We start from the raw sequence: 19,824 nt of genomic DNA, 5'->3' as shown, positions 1-19,824 counted from the left end.
AAACATTTTTTTTTGTTTGTAAAGAGGAAAGGAGGAGAAAAAAATTAAGTGGGTTGGTCTTCTCAAATGTTCTCCCTGGATTAGGTAGAATGAGGTAATGACACTAGACTGGGAGGAGTGTCCCAGATCAAATTTACAGTAGGGGCGGGCAACTGCAAAGCCACCAAGTATAAGAACACGATGCCAACAGGGAGGGAGGGTGAGAAACAATGTGATACACTCTTTGGCAGGAAATCAGAATAAAAAACCCAAACAGATGCTTTTGTAGACAATATCCAGTTAATACTGCACACACAGTGAAACTAGCTAGAAAGGTATGCAGCAGACAAAAGTGCTATTAAATAAAAATTTGTAAAAATAAGCAAAAAACAGGATACTTAATGTTCAGTATTACAGATCCGAGTTTGCTCAGTGCCCTTCCTCTGATTAGCTCAGTGTGAAATGGCAGAAACACTCGCAAGTAAACTTCTTAGGCAACCAAGTTGAAACCTGAAACAACTTTAAAAAAATCTCAAAAGAACCAATGAGGTGCTTACTTCAAGCTGTAGTCCGGGTAACCCCCAGTCAGCCAATGACCATAAACAATCCCCCCTCACTGAAATGCAGTATGGCTTTGGCTAAACTAAGATGGCCTTGAACCTGTGCTCAGACACACAGCCTCCACAACAACTAGGCCCAAAACACAAGCCTGAATATGGATAATGCTACAACTACCCACACTACTTGGGTAGAAAAAAACTGCAGAAATATGTATCGCCGCAGAAAAGCAGCAGTGAGATGAATTGATAAAACTACAAAAATCAGGGGTCAAAATGAAGAAAGGGCTGACTGAGTATGACACTTCTCAAGAAGAGCTGTTTCAAAAAATGGTAGAGTTAGAAGACAGAACTAGTAGGGAAAATCCGAGATATTCTGGTGTACCAGAGAAACTGGAAGGAACAGACTGTTTTAATTTTATGAAAGCACAGATAAGCATCTGGACTGGTATTCCATGGTAGGATTTGTTAATTGAAAGGGCATGCAAAGTGTATGCTCCAAACCTGGCTATGATAAAGCAGCCAAGACCAGTATTAGTGGAGATCCAATCCTACCAGCAGAAAGAGGTAATCCTGACAACACTGTGGCGGAAGAGAAAAGTATTAAAAATTGGAGACAGCAGAGTGTTTGTGGAGAATGATTATTGACCGTCTAACAGGCAGACGTGAAGTAAATGTATTCCAGTAATCAGAGAATGTTGAGAAGCAGATGTGAGGTTCGAGCTGCTGTATCCAGCTGTCTTCAGAATATTTTTCCTGGAGGATCAAATACATTTTTTGATGCAGAACAAACTAAGGAGGAAATATGAAAGCTTATCCAACATAAAGTGAGCCATCAGACAAAAGAGGACAATACCTGTTATTCTCCTGACAATAAAGCTCATAAGAGACTTAGCCAGTGAAATATTTTCCAATGTTCCAAAGGAAAATACTTGAAAAACAGGAAAAAGCACAGGAGTTGAATAGAAGATTCAGGACTACCTTACACTTGCACCGGAGTCTGTTGTTGGGAGATGGAAATGAACACGAAGGACACCAACAATACTGAAATTAGGGAGTAAATCAGAGATTATCAAGCATCAATCACATTTGTGAAATATGGCTTTGCGAGAAAAAGTGGCTGAGACAGACTGGACTTTTATTGACTTAAACTTGTTGAACAGTAAAGCATATACCCCACTTTATGCCATTAGCACTTAGAAGGACACTAAAAGGAAAAAAGTAATTTAGTAAAACAAAGCATTTCATAATATAGACTGGACATTATATAGTAAAACTTTTGTGTAGTATGTAGTCAAGGGTATTTTAAATGTGAGGGTGGGGAGTCTTTTCAGTGATTGTAAGTGATAAAGATATTAAAGTAAACATGTTCCTTTTTTGTTTTAGGAAATATAGGCTTTATAGTGTAATAACAGAAAAAAGGTTGGACAAAAGCAAATTAAAATTAATACGCTATAATCTTGAGCTGCTGGGGCAGGGTGTAAAAGTATACTGATAATACTATATGTAGAGTTAAGATATTTGCTCTTTTTGAAAAGGTGAATGTCTGCATTGATATCCTTGGCATAATCTGTAAGCAAGTGTTTTTGTAAGCAAGTATGCTTGATTAATAAGACAAAGTTATTAAATCCATGAGAAGTGTTACTTTTCTTGCATATGCAGTGATATTATCTTTTTTTTTTTACCATTAGCAAATGTTCAGTGGGACTCAAGTATTCGACTGAAAGCAGTTGTACATTCTGTTGTGTGCTGACTGAAACTGACAAACATTCCTTCATACATCTGCAGAGTAGTTAGCTTATTTTTTCTCTCCATATGCTGACTGTTTCCATGGAGATGAGCTGTCTGTAAGTGCAAGCAATTAAACTTTTTTTTCCCCCAACACATTTATTGAATAATCACTTAAGACACAGGCAAGTACAGATCTGTATAAAAGAAAACCAGGCATGTTAACATGTCCACAGTTATGAACATTGTACATCAAATTAGTTATTTTATACAATTGCCATCAATCCAACATTACATGACTTGCTCAATTCCTGCCTTCCATTAAATCTCACTCTCCTCCAAAACATTCTGCATGTATTGTACCCACAATTTCCATTTTTTCTATGTAGTTCTCTCCTACCCTTTTCTAAAGATCCCACTTCCAGTTCTTTTATCTCTGTTACAATATTCACTACTTCAAATTTAATTGGATTAGATTTTGATTTCCGTTTTCTGGTAATTGCTTTTTTTTTTTGGCAACCACCATGATTAAAGTTAAGGCCTTGCTCTGTCTAGAATTCAAATATTGTATCCCAGCTCAAAAATTCATTTCCTTAGGTAGACGTATTTGCTCACCCAATATTACTGATAGAGCACTCTGTAGGGAATTTTTTAAATCTGCATTCTCATTATACTCCCTGAATATATGTTCCCAGTTACCCCTTTCGTACCCATCCCAAGTCCAACATGTGCCATCAACCTGAGGAAAAATCCTAAATCTTCTAGCCTTTATTGCACATTTGGGAGCCATACATATGTATTCCCATTATTTTCTTGCAAATTGCTTATCCAGTCTCTCTCTGCAATCGTTTCTAACTTCCTCTGATTGATTCCTATAGTTATTGTGCACTATTTTATATGCCGTACTAATTATCCTTTTTTAGCAGCTGCTTCTGTTCTAGAGTCAAGTAAAAACTCTTCCACAGTGGGTCTTTTACTTAGGCTTCCTCAGTCCATTTCTCTTTGCTTATAATCTGATATCAATCCCTCATAGTGAAGGCAGTCCCTAGTCTGCAGTCCAACTGGCTTAGCCTTTCCCTATTCTCTTACCTTTCTGTCTCCAGTTATTTGCACCTAAAACACTGGTTCTGGTACCAGTTTTCTCCAGTAAATTCCAGCCACCTCTTTCCTATTCTCTGTACCTGAAATTGTAGTCATGTCTATCAGTAGAATCCCCTTTTTCCATTCTTGCGTTTGTATAGTTCTTAGAATTATGGATATAATAATCTGTGTGGCAGTTGTTTTCCTCAAAGATCTGCATCCAAAATTCCACTTTCTCCTTGTTTCTTGAAATGTCTGCCTGCTTCATCATCACCTTCCACTTTGAATTATAACTTTCTGCTTATGTTGTGTATATGGACCTTTAATTGTGTAGCTGTAAAATATCTCTTCAAATCAATAATTCTTAACCTCCTTGTTCTGTTGGAAGGATCTGCTTATCCTACTTGACCCGTGCCCTCTTCCCCTCCCAAATAAAACCATTCAACTATTTATTACTACCCGCAACTTCTTCTCTGGTTGATAAAAATATGCCTGACCTGTATATAAAACTAAAGAGACTAAAACATTTTCATGCTTGTATCTTATTGCCAAATCTATAAACACAAGATTCAATTTTCTTAGTTTTTGTATTAACTTTTGTTTAGTCTCTTCAACTGCCGTAACATAATATCTTTTATTAACTCATACTTCTAATAATTATCATATCATCATCTTCACCATTTTTTTCATTTTCTAAATGGGGTCAGAGTTTTGTGTCAACTGTCGCTCTCTCTATTCAATGTCACTCTCATGGTTTCAACACTCATGCTTAACTGCCACAGATCTTCTCTTACACAATCCAACCACCTCTGCTAAATGCCTTCATTTCCTCTTGCCTTCTTCCTACCTGTCCTAAATCTTCTTTACCAGATTGCCATCTGCTTTTTTTGCACATGCCCAATCCACTGTAATCTGTTCTTTTACCTTTTCTGCATTTGGAGATACTCTGGCTTCTGCTCTTATGTCCTCATTTCTATCACAGTGTGCATCCAACCACCCTTCTCAGGCACTTCATCTCCATCACCTCTAGCTTCAAGTGCTCTGCCTTTACCGCTCAGGTTTGTGTACCATACAGTAGTACTGGTCGCATCACTTTTTGCACACCTTACTTTTCAGCTTCTTTGGCATTCATCTGTCATATACTACACCTAACACTCCTTGCCAGGTGGCTGCAGCTCCTCTGATTCTAACTTTGACCTTCTCATTCAGATTTCCCTTCTCTTCAACCACCCCTCCCAGATACCTGAAGCTGTTAACCTGTCCCATTATTTTCCCTTCTATCTCAATTCTCAACTTCTACTTTCTCGGATTTGCTGCCATTAAAACGGTCTTCTCTGTACTCCGTTTCATCCCATGTGCTTCTCAGTTTTGCATTCCATTCCCCTATCCTCTGCTGAAGTTCTTGCTGAAAGAACGTTGTTGACCTGTCCTCTCCAACCTGTTTGCTAATGTAGTTCTTCACCAGTATGAGCAGCAATGGGCTCAGAGATGAACACTGAACACCCACTCCCACTGAGAACCCCTCAGACTGAACACTGTTTGTACTTGAGTCATTGGGTCCTTGTACATAGCTTTCTCTAATTCTATCAGTGTTTCTGTGACTGAACCACTACAAGACTGCTTGAATCGGCTTTCTTTGGACTTTGTCATATGCTTTCTCCAAGTCTAGGAATGCCCAGTTGGACTCTTTCCGCATCTCTAGCTTTTTCTCAACTATCTTTTTGACTGCAAGCATTGGGTCAGTTGTGCTGCATTCTGATCTGAATCTAAACTTCTCATCTCTCACCTTACTTTCTGCTGCTGTGCATATTTGCTTATCAGTCACCCTCTCCAGAACTTTCATTTAATGTGACAGGAGTTTGATACTTCTGCACTGCCCACAGTTGTGAATGCCCCTTTTGTTCTTAAACACTGGTACTAGTATGCTTATTCTCCACTCATCGTGGATACACCTTTCTCTCCACACTGCTATGAGTACCCTCAGGAGCCATTTCTGCACCATCTCACCCAGCATCTTCATCATATCTCCTGTGACCTCATATGAGCCTGCTGCTTTCCCTAACTTCATTTTCCTCAGTGCTGTTCTTTCTTCTATCATAGCCTGCTCCTCTTCTCTCATTGTAGGCTGTGTATGGGGCAGTACAGCTTCTATGTGGGGTTTTCTTCATTCAGAAGCTACTAGAAGTACTCCTTCAATCTGTCTTTGATACCCTGCAGACAGGTGAGAAGGCCGTTGCTAGCATCCCCTTATGAAGGGTGTCTGACTATTCTCTTTATCGTTTTGTCTTTGCCTTGCAACCTGATATAGTTTGATATCTACTGACTCACTTTCCAAAAACTGGTAGAGTGGTTATGATCCCTTGTTCTTTGCTATTGCAACACCTTTCTTAGCCTTTTTGTTAATCAGCCAGTATTCCTTCCTAGCCTGGTCTGTCTTTTCTATCTCCCAGTTTTTCCTGCATTCCTCCTTTCTTTTGATGACTTCCTGGACTTTTGTATTTCCCACGAGCTTTCCTTATGCACCTTATTTCCATATATGGTAGGGCTGCATATCTGTTCTGTAGTCCTCACACATGCTGTTTTGAGGAACTGTCATGCTTTTTCAACTCCACCTGTTTCCTCTTTTTGAGGTGCTAGAGCCCTGAGTAATTTCTTGAACTGTTCTTTCTCTCCACCAACGTCCAGGTCTTTAGCCTGGTCTTTGTTGACCTTAGAGCCTTCTTTGACCACTGCATGCAGTTGATTGTGGAAACCAGTGGTTTATGCTTTGGACTGTTTCACTTGGGTGATTTTGCAATCACTAATTCTACCCCAGTAACCTTTCCTTGCTAGCAGGAACTCTACCCACGTTGTATGTAGGTCACTCTTGTATGTGGTCTTGTGAATATCTCTACTGTCTCTCTTTATGAACCACGAGTTAACTACTATCAAGCCATTTGACAGACAGAAGTCTAGGATGGCCTCTCTTTATTTCTGTTGCTTTATCTAGTAGGTTCTACAACTGCTGTCTAAATGCACTATTTTCCTCACTATCACATCCCTGCTGTGGGGTATAGGTTGAGATTATGAATACTGCCCTATTATTAGGCTGGAGTCTGATTGCCATGAGCCTGTCACTAATTCTGATTACATTCTTCACTACTTTCTGAAGTCTGTCCCTCACTACAATTCTCACACCATTTATAGCCTGTCCTCCTCCTGAGTAGTAGACTCTGGATTCAAAGTCAAGTGGCTTTGCTGCACTGCCCTTGCGTCTTGTCTCCTGGATGCATACAAGGTCTAGCCTCCTCCTTACTGTCAGGTCATCTACGTCCAAGCTCTGTCCTACTTCTAAATACTTAATTTCATTATGTCCCCATAAATATCGGTATTACTGAATCCGTTCATGTGTGAGTACATTATTTTACAGCCATAGCCTTGTGAACCAATTCATATGTGTGTACATTATTTTGCAGTTATAGCTTTGTGAACCAATACATGTGGGGATACATTATTTTACAGCTTTGTTTTGTCTTTATTTACTTTATCTCCCAAAAACATGAAACTGTCTTCAAATGTTCCACAACACTGATGTCTTTTTCCTGGCTTTATCAGGTACAAATTAATTCCACCTGCAAATAAAGCCAACATTTCCTCTGTTCAGATGCAACTTATTAGAGGAGAGATCTCCCACATTAGTTTTTGCCTCTGATCCTTCATATATCTGCTTAATTAAACTTTTTATTATATCAGGGAATGCAAATGCCTCTATTGTCCTACTCATAAAATCCAAGCTTACATAGATAGGTTCATAGGTGTTTACTAGGCTAATGACCACAAGGGCCTTTTTTAATGCAAGCCGTGCATCCCAAATCTCTGACTTACTGTACTGAATGCTTTCTCTGTATCAAGACCCACCAAAACATTGGATTTTCTTACATTCTGCTTCCCTGTGGATCATCATTTTTCTGTTAATGTTGTCAAATGTTAGCCTGCCTTCCAGAAAACCACATTGATCCATGTCTATCAATTTTGGCAACACCTTTGCCAGTCTTTTGGCTATTATAGAAAAAATATTTTATAATCCTGGTTTAAAATTGAAATGGGCCTAATGAAATGGAGTCTGATGGCTCTTTACCGTCTTTAGGTATTAGTCACCATAGCTTTCTTTCAGGATGTTGGTGATTCCCACTGTTTTTCAAATACTGCCTAAGAAAACCTCCCAAATCTTTATCACTTTTTTCCCCTTTTAGCTTCCAAACTTCCACAGGAATACCATAAATTCCTGGGGACTATCCTGCAGATGATTCTGTCACCATTTTTATCTCGTCCTGCTGTCTTAACTGTTAGTTGTTGAGCCTTATCTACCTCTAACCTTGGCAAAATTAAGTCTTCAATAAATATTTCCATTTGTGTTTTTTCTTGATTTCCACATTCCACAGCTGTATACAAATTTTCATAATTCTGAAACCTCTCAACACTTCTACAGTATCTCTGATTTTTTATTTTTATAGGCTCCATAGATTGGGCAACAACCCTTTCTACTTTCTGTTGCCTAAGTCATTATACTAAGAGTTTTTCTGCTCTGGACAGTTGCTTAAAAGCATTCTTTCACAACTCATGCTTATTACCTGATACTTCCTTATTTGTTTCTTTATCACTCAGCAGTCGTGCTTCTTTCTGTTCTTTGAGATTCCCCTTTTCTGCAGTACTTTAACCATCGTTAGCCCCACTAAATAATTCTTATTTCTTAACCGTATCTCTTATTTTTATTTCTACCCTATTTTTTTAACACCATTTTCATTTTATCCCACTCATTAGCTATAATTTCTGAAGAAATGTCTATCATTCCTAATAACTCTCAAATGATTTCCACTACTTCTTTAAATTCCTCTCTTTTTAACATGTAGTTTAGGAAGTACCAGTCTCTCATTTTTACTTCAGTACTCTGCTACCCTGCACTTTAGTTGTTATTGGTGCATGATCTGAAATAATTATTGGATGTGTGTTGATGCTTTCAATTAAATGCACATTGTGCTGTGAAATATAATTTCTGTCTAATCTACCCCAATTATTGTAACTTGGGGAATATGTAAATTCTTTTCAGAGTTCCTACTACTGAATTCACATTTTTCATATCTAATATTTTCATAAATTTCTTCAGAAATCTACTCTCTTGTTATATTTTTTCTTTTAGGTCTCCAGATGCATCCTCACTATTGCAAATCAAGTTCCAGTCCCCACCTATAAATAATCCCTGCTGAAACCTGATTATTTCTCCCAAAATTGTATTATGTTCCATAATAGCAGATTTAAGTGGAATATAAATACATGTCGGCATAATCCTTTTGCCTTGCCAGTAGCCCCTTAAATACCACAAATCTACCATCACTTTTTTCTTCTATCACTATTGGAGCTCATTCAGCAATTTTATATAATTCCTTTTTCCTTTGTCCCTGATATTCTGCTGAATATCCATCCTGAAATCCTTTCTTTATCAAATTCACATGCTCATTTCTTTCCAAATGTGTTTTTGTTGCATTTGTATTTGCATTCTGCAGTTCGCAATTTAATTCAGTGCTCTTACCTTTTGTCTGTACCTGTGATGCCATTCACATTCTGGAATAATATGGGTAGCATATCCATTATAATAAGTTGTTATTCCTTCCTATTGTACATGACGGCTTTTTAAAATGTCTATGTCCAACTTTTGTGTTGTGTGTACACATTCATTTTTGGCAGGTTGGTCTTTTATCCTGTATTTCATGTCCTCTCCGTTTGAGTCTGTCACATTTTTGGAGACTTTGTTTTAATGAAAAACCTCAAACAAAAGAAAAACAGCCATGGGGCACCTCCTCAGAACCTATTAACTTAAAACAGACACAACTATATACTTCTTCAAATAATGAATTGTCCTAAATCAACAGCTGCACCCACAGGCATTAATTAATCTAAAATGAGGGTTATCCATGCCAAGATGTATGTTACAGCCTGTGTTCCTACTTAGGTTCATAGATAAGTACTAGGCTACTTGCCTTTCTGGCCCATTTTAAGCCTAGCTACTTTCCCTTTTTGTGCTTGAAATAACCTATCCCATTTTGTTGTAGATTAGCCTTACTCATCCCATTCTTGATGGTTATATATTGCTTCTAATAAGAATAAATTGGATCGTACCATAGATAATTTTGATGGGGACCCATGCATTGGGAGAAAGCATTTTGAAGTTGCATCTGCCCATTAGTAGTAAAAGGGGCAGTCCTTTGGTAGGTCTTCTGTTTCCCATCCATAGATCTATGTTGAGCTTGAAAATGGACAGGTATGAACTTTGAACTTTGTTTTGTGTGGTTGGGGAGTCTGTTCCATAGCAATGATATCCTTTGTGAAATATATCTGTCCATCTAAACCATTCTGTTGATGGTACAGAATAGGTTTAGATCCCTAGACTGAGTATTTCTAATGCCATGTGACTTGCTGTGATTTACAGTAAATCCATCAGTAATGGATTGGAGGATGCATTGTATGCCAGACACGGGTCACCTCTTAGGAGTCTGTAGGATACAGAGTATAGTGACAGAGCTTTGAGTCTGTCCATGTAGGACACATTATATAGGCCTTGTCTGGACAGATGCATGCCAAAGGGGGCATTATATTTAATGATTGGCCTAATGAGGGCTGAGTAAAGGAAGGCAGTGACATCTCTAGATCTAGGCAGAATCCCTTTGTTTATAAGCTGTGCAGTATAGAAGGACTTTCTCACAATAGACACGTTGGTTAAAAGGTAGGTCACTGTCCACATAAATTCCCAAATCCTGAACAGTTGGGCCCACCTTTAGGGGTGTATTGTGATTGTGGTAGTTAACTGGAGTAGATAATGCATTTTTGGCATTTAGTTTCAGACCACAATTTTGACACTAGTTATTTGTTTGAGATAAACTTTCCTGCAGGATGGCTAAATCATTTGTAGATTCTGACTGCTCCTAGCTTGCAGTCATCTTGCGGTCATCTGTAAACTGTCAGCCAGCACCCTATGGTGTTGACTTTTACTTCAGAAAAGTAGATGCCAAACAGGAGATGTACCAGTACAGAGCCCAGGGGGAATCCACTGGTTACTGGTCTCTTTCTGGAGGTAACCTCCTCTATTTTGATATCTGCATCCTATGTGTGAGCCAGTTGGCAGTCCAGTCGTTGACATAGGGGTTTATTCCCAGTTTGTTTAGCTTTTCTACTTTACTGAGTGGGAAATTGTGTCAGAAGCCTTGGTCCAGTTGAGGTATGTTCCATTTTGCCTTCATCCACTGCTTTGGTGGCCTAAAAAAAAAAAAATCCACCCGGTTGAGTAAGTATGACCTGTACCTGAGATGGATCTAGTGTTTGGAGGTTCCCTATGTCTTGAGTAATTCCATAATAAGTCTTTCCATGGCTTTGCATATGAAGCTGGTTAGACTTATGGGTCTCTAATTGCCTGGGTATGTGAAAGGTACTCCCTTATGCTGGAGAATGACTGTAGCTGTTCTCCATTTGCCGGGGTGGAGGCTGAGATTGCACAGTGTTGGGGGTGAGGCTAAATGTGCTTCATGCTATGTAAGATACTAGAATATTATCGGTACCCAGTAATGTAATGTTTTGCTTTTGATAGCACGTTTAGGGCCTGGTCTTGTGTGATAGCTGGACGTGAGTCAGTTTCAGGTATATTTTGAAGGACAGATGGAGGAGACAAAGGGGTAAAGTTAGAGTTAAATTTATTGACCAGTAGATTAGCTATATCTTGAGCCTTAGTGTAGGTAACCTGGTTCTCAATCAGCTCAGCACTTTGATGCATTGTGCTTTTGAGATTACAAATATAACTAAACATACCTTATGATTGTCTTTGGCTTGGGTAGCTAATTTAGCCTCAAACTTTGCTTTGGTAGATTTTATTAAGCTCCTGAGTTGTTTATTTCAGTGGCAAGAACTTTAACATTCTGGGAATTACTGTCCTTACTTTTGGTCAAAATTCTTTTCCATTTATTATAAAGCTTGGTGATGTTATGGTTCCACCATGCACTTGCTCCTACAGGATACAGCTGCATCTGTGCAGCTGTTTACATGCTGATATCAGTGTAGTGATGTACATTTTCAGTGGAGTTAACTGGATTTGGTGGGGATTTGAAGATTGCCAATGTATCACTTAAGAGTAGGTAAGTTGTCTTAAAGCGATCTCTGAAAGGTATCTTAGGTGGAATAATGTCTGGTTTCACTTTTTTGTTTTTGAAGGAGACTGCTTAGGTGGAATAATGTCTGGTTTCACTTTTTTGTTTTTGAAGGAGACTGCTTTATGGTCAATCAGACCTACCAATTTTATTTATTTGTCATTTTGTTTACCAGGATAGTCCGTCTGGGTCAAAATAACCCATTTTCAGCAGAGGCCCATGGAGAAAAGTTCCAACTACAGACCATGATTTGCAAACCTATTACAATATGTTAGCTTAATACAGAATAAAGTCATTCCAAGTTCATGCAGAGAGACAGACATCTCAGCAATTAACCATACAATAAAAATAACCAGCGTATATACAATATTATCCGTAGCAGGGTTATCCACCCAGCAGTGTAAATCTTGGCTCGATGATTCGCTGCTGAAATGTCACTCCAGCCTCGTGCAAAATAGGGAAATGGGTTGAGGATGGATGGTATATACAATATTATAAATTCTTTTGCTCATAGATATAGGAGATGAGTACAATACATTCTTTCATAGTGTAAAAGAGTTGAATATTCCTTGAACATTTTGGGGGAGGGGCAGAATGAAGAGTGTGGAAAGTAGGTTTAGTTATCTCAAGTTCTAGCCATTGAAGCATATGTAATGCTCATAGGTTCATAGATTGGTACTAGGCTCTCAGCCCTAGGGCCTCTACAAGCCTAGCCATAACAATTCCCCTGGCTATTTCTTCCCACACTGTTTACTTCCCTGGACCCCTGTCTAGCAGGGTGACTGACGTGATCCCCATGGTGAATTTCCTTTCTCCCCTCCAATCATCAAGGTTCCTTTTGAAGAGTTTTTATCTATTTATTTATTTATTGTAATGGTTTTAAATTAGATTAATTATGAATATATGAATATTAACATAGAGTAAATAGGATTTAGTAAGAACGTAGTGAATATCAAATGTTTTTATCCAGTTCACAATCTGTTTGTAATGAGCCTTTTCTTTTACACTTTTTTTAATGAGGATATGATGCAATGATTTTTTATTGGTTGTTTTCTAATTACATTGAAGTATATAATGAGCAACTTTGTAATGATCTGTTTGTCTGATGAAGTCTTATGTATTTATGTGGACGAAAACGCACAGTGGTTATATAAAGCGTTTACGATTTTGGAGCTTTTTTTGGAGTCAGTCAATAAAGTGTTGCCTTCGGCAGTTGGAGGACTGTTTCCGTGTTTTGGATTTATTGGTCCTTTTGAAGAGGGCCAAAGAGGCACTCTGCTTGACATGTACAGGCAATCTATTCCAGAGTCTGGCGAGTCTCTGGGTCAGGAACCTATCCCTCCAGCATGTTTTGTTTATTGTGATGACTAGGTTTAGATCTCTGGAGCGTGTGGCTCTGAGGGATTGGAATTTCTTTAAATGTAGCATGTCCAACAGCTCTGGGTTTGACATTGTCTTGTATGTTAAGAAGAGATCGCCTCTGAGTAGATGATATGCTACAGTATAGCTGGAGTTTTTTAAGGCGGTCAGCGTAGGGCATCTGCTTTAGGCCTGTGATTCTTTTAGTGAGCTCTACAATGATATGTGAAGGTGTTTAAATTAGTGGTAAATGTGACCACTTTGTTGTAGCTCTGCTCTATTTTGTATCTAATAGAGGACTGTAGGTTACAAAAAATAGTGGTGCGATATAGTAGAGAAGGGAGCAGGAAAGTTTTAGCAAGAGTGGCTTTAGTTGAGGATTCATTTAGGGAGTGTTTGTTTCTATAAAGGATGCCTAGTTTCTGGTGAGATTTCTTAAGTTTGTTCTCCATATGCAACATAATATTAAGTTGATTGTCGATGATGATTCCTAGCAGTTTAGTCTGGTGGAATATTTCAATGACTGTTGTTGCTGAATGTATTTTGAACCAATTATGTCAGTAGGATTCATTTTGGTGGGAAGAGGAGTTTGTTTTTTTTTTTTTTTTTAGGGTTAAGTAATAGTTGAGTTAGTGAGCCAGGTTTCAATGGCAATATAGGTTTGCATGATGGAGAGTAGTTGGGGAAAAGTAGGAGAGGTGCAAATAGTGGAGCCATGTGCATACTGAAGGAGTGTTCCTGGGGAGATGAGTAAGTATACATGTTGTTTGTAAAGAAACTAAAGAGTAAAGGTCCAAGAATGGAACCTTGTGGGACACCAGTGGGATTGTGAAGAAAGGGAGAGATTTTATTTACCCATTTTATGGCTTGTTTTCGATTGTACAGATAACTGTTAAACCACTGTAGGGTGGGAGGAGTAAACTAAGTTAGAGAGCCTGTCCAGGAGTATGGGATTAGTGTCAAATGCTTTTGATAGGTCAACAAATAGAGCAAATACAAAGATACCTGCATCTGTTGCCCTATTTACAGAGTCCGTAAAGGACAGAAGGGCAGTGGATGTGCTGTGGCCTGGGCAGAAATTGTGTGTGTGTGTGTGTGTGTGTGTGTGTGTGTGTGTGTGTGTGTGTGTGTGTGTGTGTGTGTGTGTGTGTGTGTGTTTTGACTGCATTGCATTAGTTGTTGGTGAATACCTTTTTCCAGTATTTTAGCGATGGGTGATAGAATGGCAACAGATTGAAAGTTAGTACGTTCTGTGGAATGTCCCCCTTTGTGAATAGGAATAATATGAGACATTTTCCAGATGCCTGGAACTAATGATTCTGAGATAGCTCTATTGATTAGGATACGTATTTGGTATGCAGTGGAGTCAGCAGCTAACTTAAGGTACTGAGGCAGGAGGTTATCTGCAGAGGTAGAGCAGGGTTTAATTTTTAACAATAGTCTTTTTATGAGATTTGTTGGAATGGGTTGAAGAGAGAGAGGCTGAGTTATCAGGATGGGGGTTTGGGCTATAAAGGTGGAGAAGGTCAGGGCTACGTGAAGAGATGTGATCAAAGGTAGTTGTAGCAGTGGGGGTGGGGCTGGAGTTGGGGGTTTTAGAGATCAGGGTAGCAATAGATTGTATAAAGTGATTGTTGAACTTGTTAGCTGTCTGGGAAGGAGGAGCATCAGGAGAAGGGCAATGTTTTTTGTCCTGTGGTTAAGCAAGGGTGAGATAGAAGACCAGAATTTTTTGGGGTTAGTTTTGTGCTCACGTTAGAGGTAGGTGCAGTATAATTGTTTGTTTTTCTTTGATCACTTGCTTTTTAACTTGGTTGCGGAGTTATTTGTAGACTAGTAGATTTTCTTTATTTTTATTTTGTTTCCACTTATCCCAGGCTATATCCCTTTGTTTAATTGGATTTTTACATGCTTTGGATAAGCAAGGAGCAGAGTTCTTTTTAAGTATTTGTAGAAAAATGGTGTAGGAATACTGCATCGCTTTACTAGAGGGATTTATTTTAGGGGAGAGACCAATTTATTTTCTTTAGTTCACTGAATTTATCATGAGATAAATTTGTTAGGTTGCGGTTGTATCAGAGTGTGTTAGTTAGGTGTGTGGTGGCTCTAATGGCAAATGTGGGTAGGTGGTTGCTTAGGGAATTGGGAAGTGGCCTGTAGAGGTGAAGTTAGTAGGACAGGATGCTGGAATCCAGTTCTAGAGTAGATTTTTAGGTATGATCTTTATTGTACAGAGTAGGACATTTTTTATGATTTGACAGAAACCATAGGATTGTTAAACAAGAAGTTAGAAGCATAATTAGTTTTTAGGATATGTTTGAAAGGTTTGGTGGTGGTATAGAGTGAAAGTTTAGACTTGAGGGTGAGGATTAAAGTCCGTTGGCTGGGTTGGTTGTAAATTATGGGGGTTGTGTACTAAGAGAGAGGAATTAGGAAACTGATTGGAGAACAGGGTTAATTAGGGGGATACCCTGATTGTTTTGAAAGTTGAGTGCACTTCGTTGAACTATAAGTGTAGGAGTAGTGGGAGTAGAGTGATGCCTGAACATAGCAAGAGTAGAAAAGAGTGGGCTCTTTTCTACTCTTGCTATGTTCAGGCATCACTCCGCTACCCTACCCTACTCCCAATTCCCACACACCCCCACTACTCCTATCAGCCAGAAAAAACGTCTTGTACAGCTGTCCCCGAATATATTGTTGACTTGTATCTTAACATTTTTATATGTATATACTGGCAAATGTCAGTTAATTTATAAAGCTGGGCTTAGTTGCACCAAACTTTTCAGGGTAGGAGATGGCAGGAGGTAGAATAAAAACAGGTTGGAGTCAGAAATTCAAAAGTTATGGTCAGAATGAAAATAAAAGGTTTTAAACAGTATGATCTACAACAGATGGGGGGCCTCTAACTGCATGTGTGTTTAGAGAGCAGGCTAGTACCACATTCAGAATGAGAAAGTTAGCCATTACAGTTCTGTTTTTTATAGTCACGCCAACAGATTAAAATTGAAAACCTGCTTTGCAGTGCTGCAGTTCAGCAGGTATGTGCCGTAGCTTCTTTGTGATCAGAAAACATCTTTTCTTTTTTTTTTATTGTTTTGAGTATAGATCAACCAGGTAGAATGTCTGGAAGTTCTATCCATTGCTATCCACAACTCCTTCTCTGGTTGATAAAAAATATGCCTGACCTGTGTATAAGACTAAAGGGACTAAAACATGTTTTAACTGCTTGTATTTTGTATGACAGAGCTTCCAATTTCTCAGTTTTTGTATTATCTTTTCTTTAATCTCTTCCCAGATATTCTTAGCTGCAACACTGGAATCATTTTTAATCCATACTCTTAAGTACTTCATTTTATCACGTCGTCATAACTATGCTGAACCAATCTGTGTGTGGTTACATAATTTACAGCAATTGCCTTTGTTTTAGCTTCATTTATTTTGTATCCTGAAAAGATTTAAAACTGTTTCAATATGTTCCACAGCACTGAAATGTCCTTTCTTTTCTGGTCTTATCCAGTGTAAAATGTCTGCAAATAGTCAACTTTTCTTGACTACCATACCAATTATATCCTTGAATTTCTGAGTCCCTTATTTTCTTTGCCTATGGTTCTAAATACAGTACAAATAGCAAAGGGGAAAGAGGACATCCCTGCCTGGTTCCTCTGCTCAGGCAAAAATTGTCATAGAGGAACCCACCAACAACAGTGGTATCTTCTTACATTCTGCTTCCGTCTAAATCATCAATGTTCTGTTAATGTTCTCATGTTTGCCTCCCTCCATAAAACCACATTGGTTCATATCCATCAATTTTGGCATCACTTTTGCCATTCTTTTAGCCATTATAGACATGAACACTTTATAATCATGGTTTAGTATTGAAATTTGTCTGTATGAAGCTGGATCTGATGGATCTGTGCCCTCTTTAGGTATTACAGCTACCACTGCTTTTTTTCCAGGATGTTGATACTTCTCCTCCTCTTCAAATACTGTTAAACAAAAACTTCCAGATCTTTCAGCTTTTCCCTGCTAGCTTCCAAACTTCACACTTCCACAGGAATATTATCTATTCCTGGACACTTCCCTGTGGATTGGTTATGCATCAACATTTTTATCTCCTCTCCTCCTATCCTGTTAGTAATTGAGCCTCACCTACCTCTGACCTTGGCATATTTAGTTCTTCTATAAACATTTCCATTTGTACCTTTTTCTTGATTTCAACATTTCTCTGCTTTATACAGACTTTCATAGAATTTCCTAAATATTTATAATACCTCTACAAGATCTTTTATCTTCCTTGTTGTAGGCTCCTTACACTTGATAACACCCCAACCGATGTTGTAAATCTTTTGTTCATACATTACAGCTAGGACCTCTGTTCCATCCTCGGCACCGATAACGGACATTTTCCAGCTCACGCAAGCCAAACACTCTCAGCTAAGAACCTATCCACAATGCTCCTCTCCTAGATACTCCAGATCTCGTTTGCCGCGTTCTAGTCAGACTTGTTAGCCATCTCTCTCTAAGCTAAGTAGTAAATTGTTGATTTTATGACCAGTTTTTCTTCTAAATTACAACATTTTTAGTCAAGTTAGCCTTTTTTCACTGTCACCTTTTTCCTACCCTTTTCCTTGGTAATTTGTTTTTACCCTTTTTGTTACTGTCCCTCTCTCCTGTCTTTGACAGGCCTTCCCTTTTTACTAGTGGTGTTCCTAACTAACATCGCTGGTATTTCATTATTTTATCTTTATGTTTTAAAGATTTTTTATTATTATTATATATTATTTTGTGTTATTCTTTCTATAGGATAGCATTGTTTTCCTTACCATGTCAGAAAAAGCTAAGTTGGGTTTTAAACCGTGTGACGAGTGTGGACGTAAGATGCCCAACTCAGACACGCATGCCCGTTGTCTACTGTTTGGGCGTGGATCATATTAAAGCTGATTGTGACATTTGTGCTAATTTTAGTAATCGGACACTAGCAGAACGTAAGAATAAACTTATTTTAAAAGGGTTACTCGACACCCTTCTCAGAGACTCTATCTGGGTCGGAGGTCTCACCCCCTCCTAAGACCAAAAAATATAAGGAAAAACGGAGTCACTCTGTTCCTGCATTCCCATCAGTTACGGAACCGAGTTGGCTCCGTGCTTCGCCAGCACCCTCGGCACAGACCTCCTCTGCACCAGGATCTGTGTCCTCTCCCTCGGTGCCGACCATGGTATTAATTCCTATTTCGATTCCAAGGATGGCACCGAAGATTGTACATGCCTCGGCACCATCTCTGTCCACGGTGCCGACAGTTTTCTCGGCTGCATGGGCTTCGATGACTGTATATGCCTTGGCACCATCCCCGGCCACTGTGCCTACAGTTTCTTTGGCTCCATCAGCTCCAAAATTCAAATACCTGCCAAGGACAAGATATTCTCCAACTTACAACCCTTTCTTGGGACAGAGGTTTAGTCCCTTTCTAGAAAGACCTGATTCCCCCTTCAGCAGCCTACTTTAGATCAACTAGGAATTTTTCTGAACTAGACCTAGTGCGGGTTGTGGATCAGCTTCTGCCAGCTAAGTGATTGCCCATTCCAGCTAGACCTTCCGTCCCTCCTGGCTCGGAATCCTTTACCTCATCTTCCCCTGCTTATCCTCCTCCAGCATCCACCCTTTTCCCAGTACCGATGTCCACTAAGATACATACTGTCTCGGCTGCAACATTGTCTCCCCTGTCAGCACCGGCTACAATGGAGCCGATGCTTTCTCGGAGCCATGCCTGGACCGTCCGTACCTTGGTACCTAATACGGGCCTATTTTCTTACTGGCACAGTCTTATGTCCACGGCTCTGGCTTCCATTTCTCTCAGAACCCATGAACTGGAGGTGGGCTCAAGTGGGCCTGCTGTACAGGTGATAGAAAAGGCCCTTCATTCTGAAGGCTCACAGCCAGCACCTAGGACACCAGTATCAGAAACCTCCCCTAGCATGCTCCTCTTCCCAACCCGCTATGTCAGGTCCCTGTACATGGGAGTCACAAGAACCCCTTGTGAAAGGAACCCCTTCTCGGGAGTCCTCAGAAGATCCCACTGGAGAGCCACCCCGGAAGAAATGGTGCAAGATGAAGCACCTTGACTCCCGGGAGGAATCCATCAAAGAAGACACTGTGATGAGGGAGAAGGGTCCCCATGCTCTCCACAAGACGACATTTCATTCGGAAACATTCTCAAAATCCTCAAACTGCGGGGGGAATGGAAGTCCTCTAACCCTTCTTCTGAGGAATCTGTGTTTCTGCAGGCCTTCCATGCCTGGCCATCTACTTCTACTTCCTGGGTACCCCACCAGCAGATGATCTTATTAAACTAATTGTGCAACGTGCCTGGAAGGCCCTGGACAATGTAGAACCTGTTCCCCAGAGGCTGGACAAAATTTTATCTACACCGGAAGACCACTTGGTCCGAGCAGCTGACAGTTGATTCTATGGTCATGGTGGTGGCCACCAAGAGGAAACTGGCAGAAGATAGTTCCACTGTCCATCCTCCAAACAGGGAGTCCTGGACCATGGACAGATTAGGGAAACAAACCTATGCATCGGCGACCTTCGCCATTCGGTCGCTGAATTATCTGGAACCCTTCTCTCTACTCCAGAGAGACCTAATTTCTGAAATGTCTTTCTCTTTGGTGGGGGTACTGCCTGATGAGGTACGTGACATTGTAGCCTCACAGCTAGCTACCCTTGAATCCATCTCGAACTCCTCGATGCATTTGATATCTCACCACTGAGGGGGCAGCTCGAGCTGCCGCATCTAGTGTTGTCATGAGACGTAATGCTTGGATGCAATTGTGTGACTTCGCAGATCCCTTTTAAATCTTCATTTGTCAATGCACCTGTCAACGAATATGCACTTTTCGGACCCAAGGTATGAGGCACACTTGCACATAGTGAGAAAGACGGAAAGACCTTGTCT

This window comes from Protopterus annectens, chromosome 4.part0, assembly GCF_019279795.1.
Source record: "Protopterus annectens isolate FY-2018-M chromosome 4.part0, PAN1.0, whole genome shotgun sequence".
Taxonomy (NCBI): Eukaryota; Metazoa; Chordata; order Ceratodontiformes; family Protopteridae; genus Protopterus; species Protopterus annectens.
The sequence above is the reverse complement of the archived record's forward strand: the minus strand, read 5'-3'. Positions refer to the sequence as shown.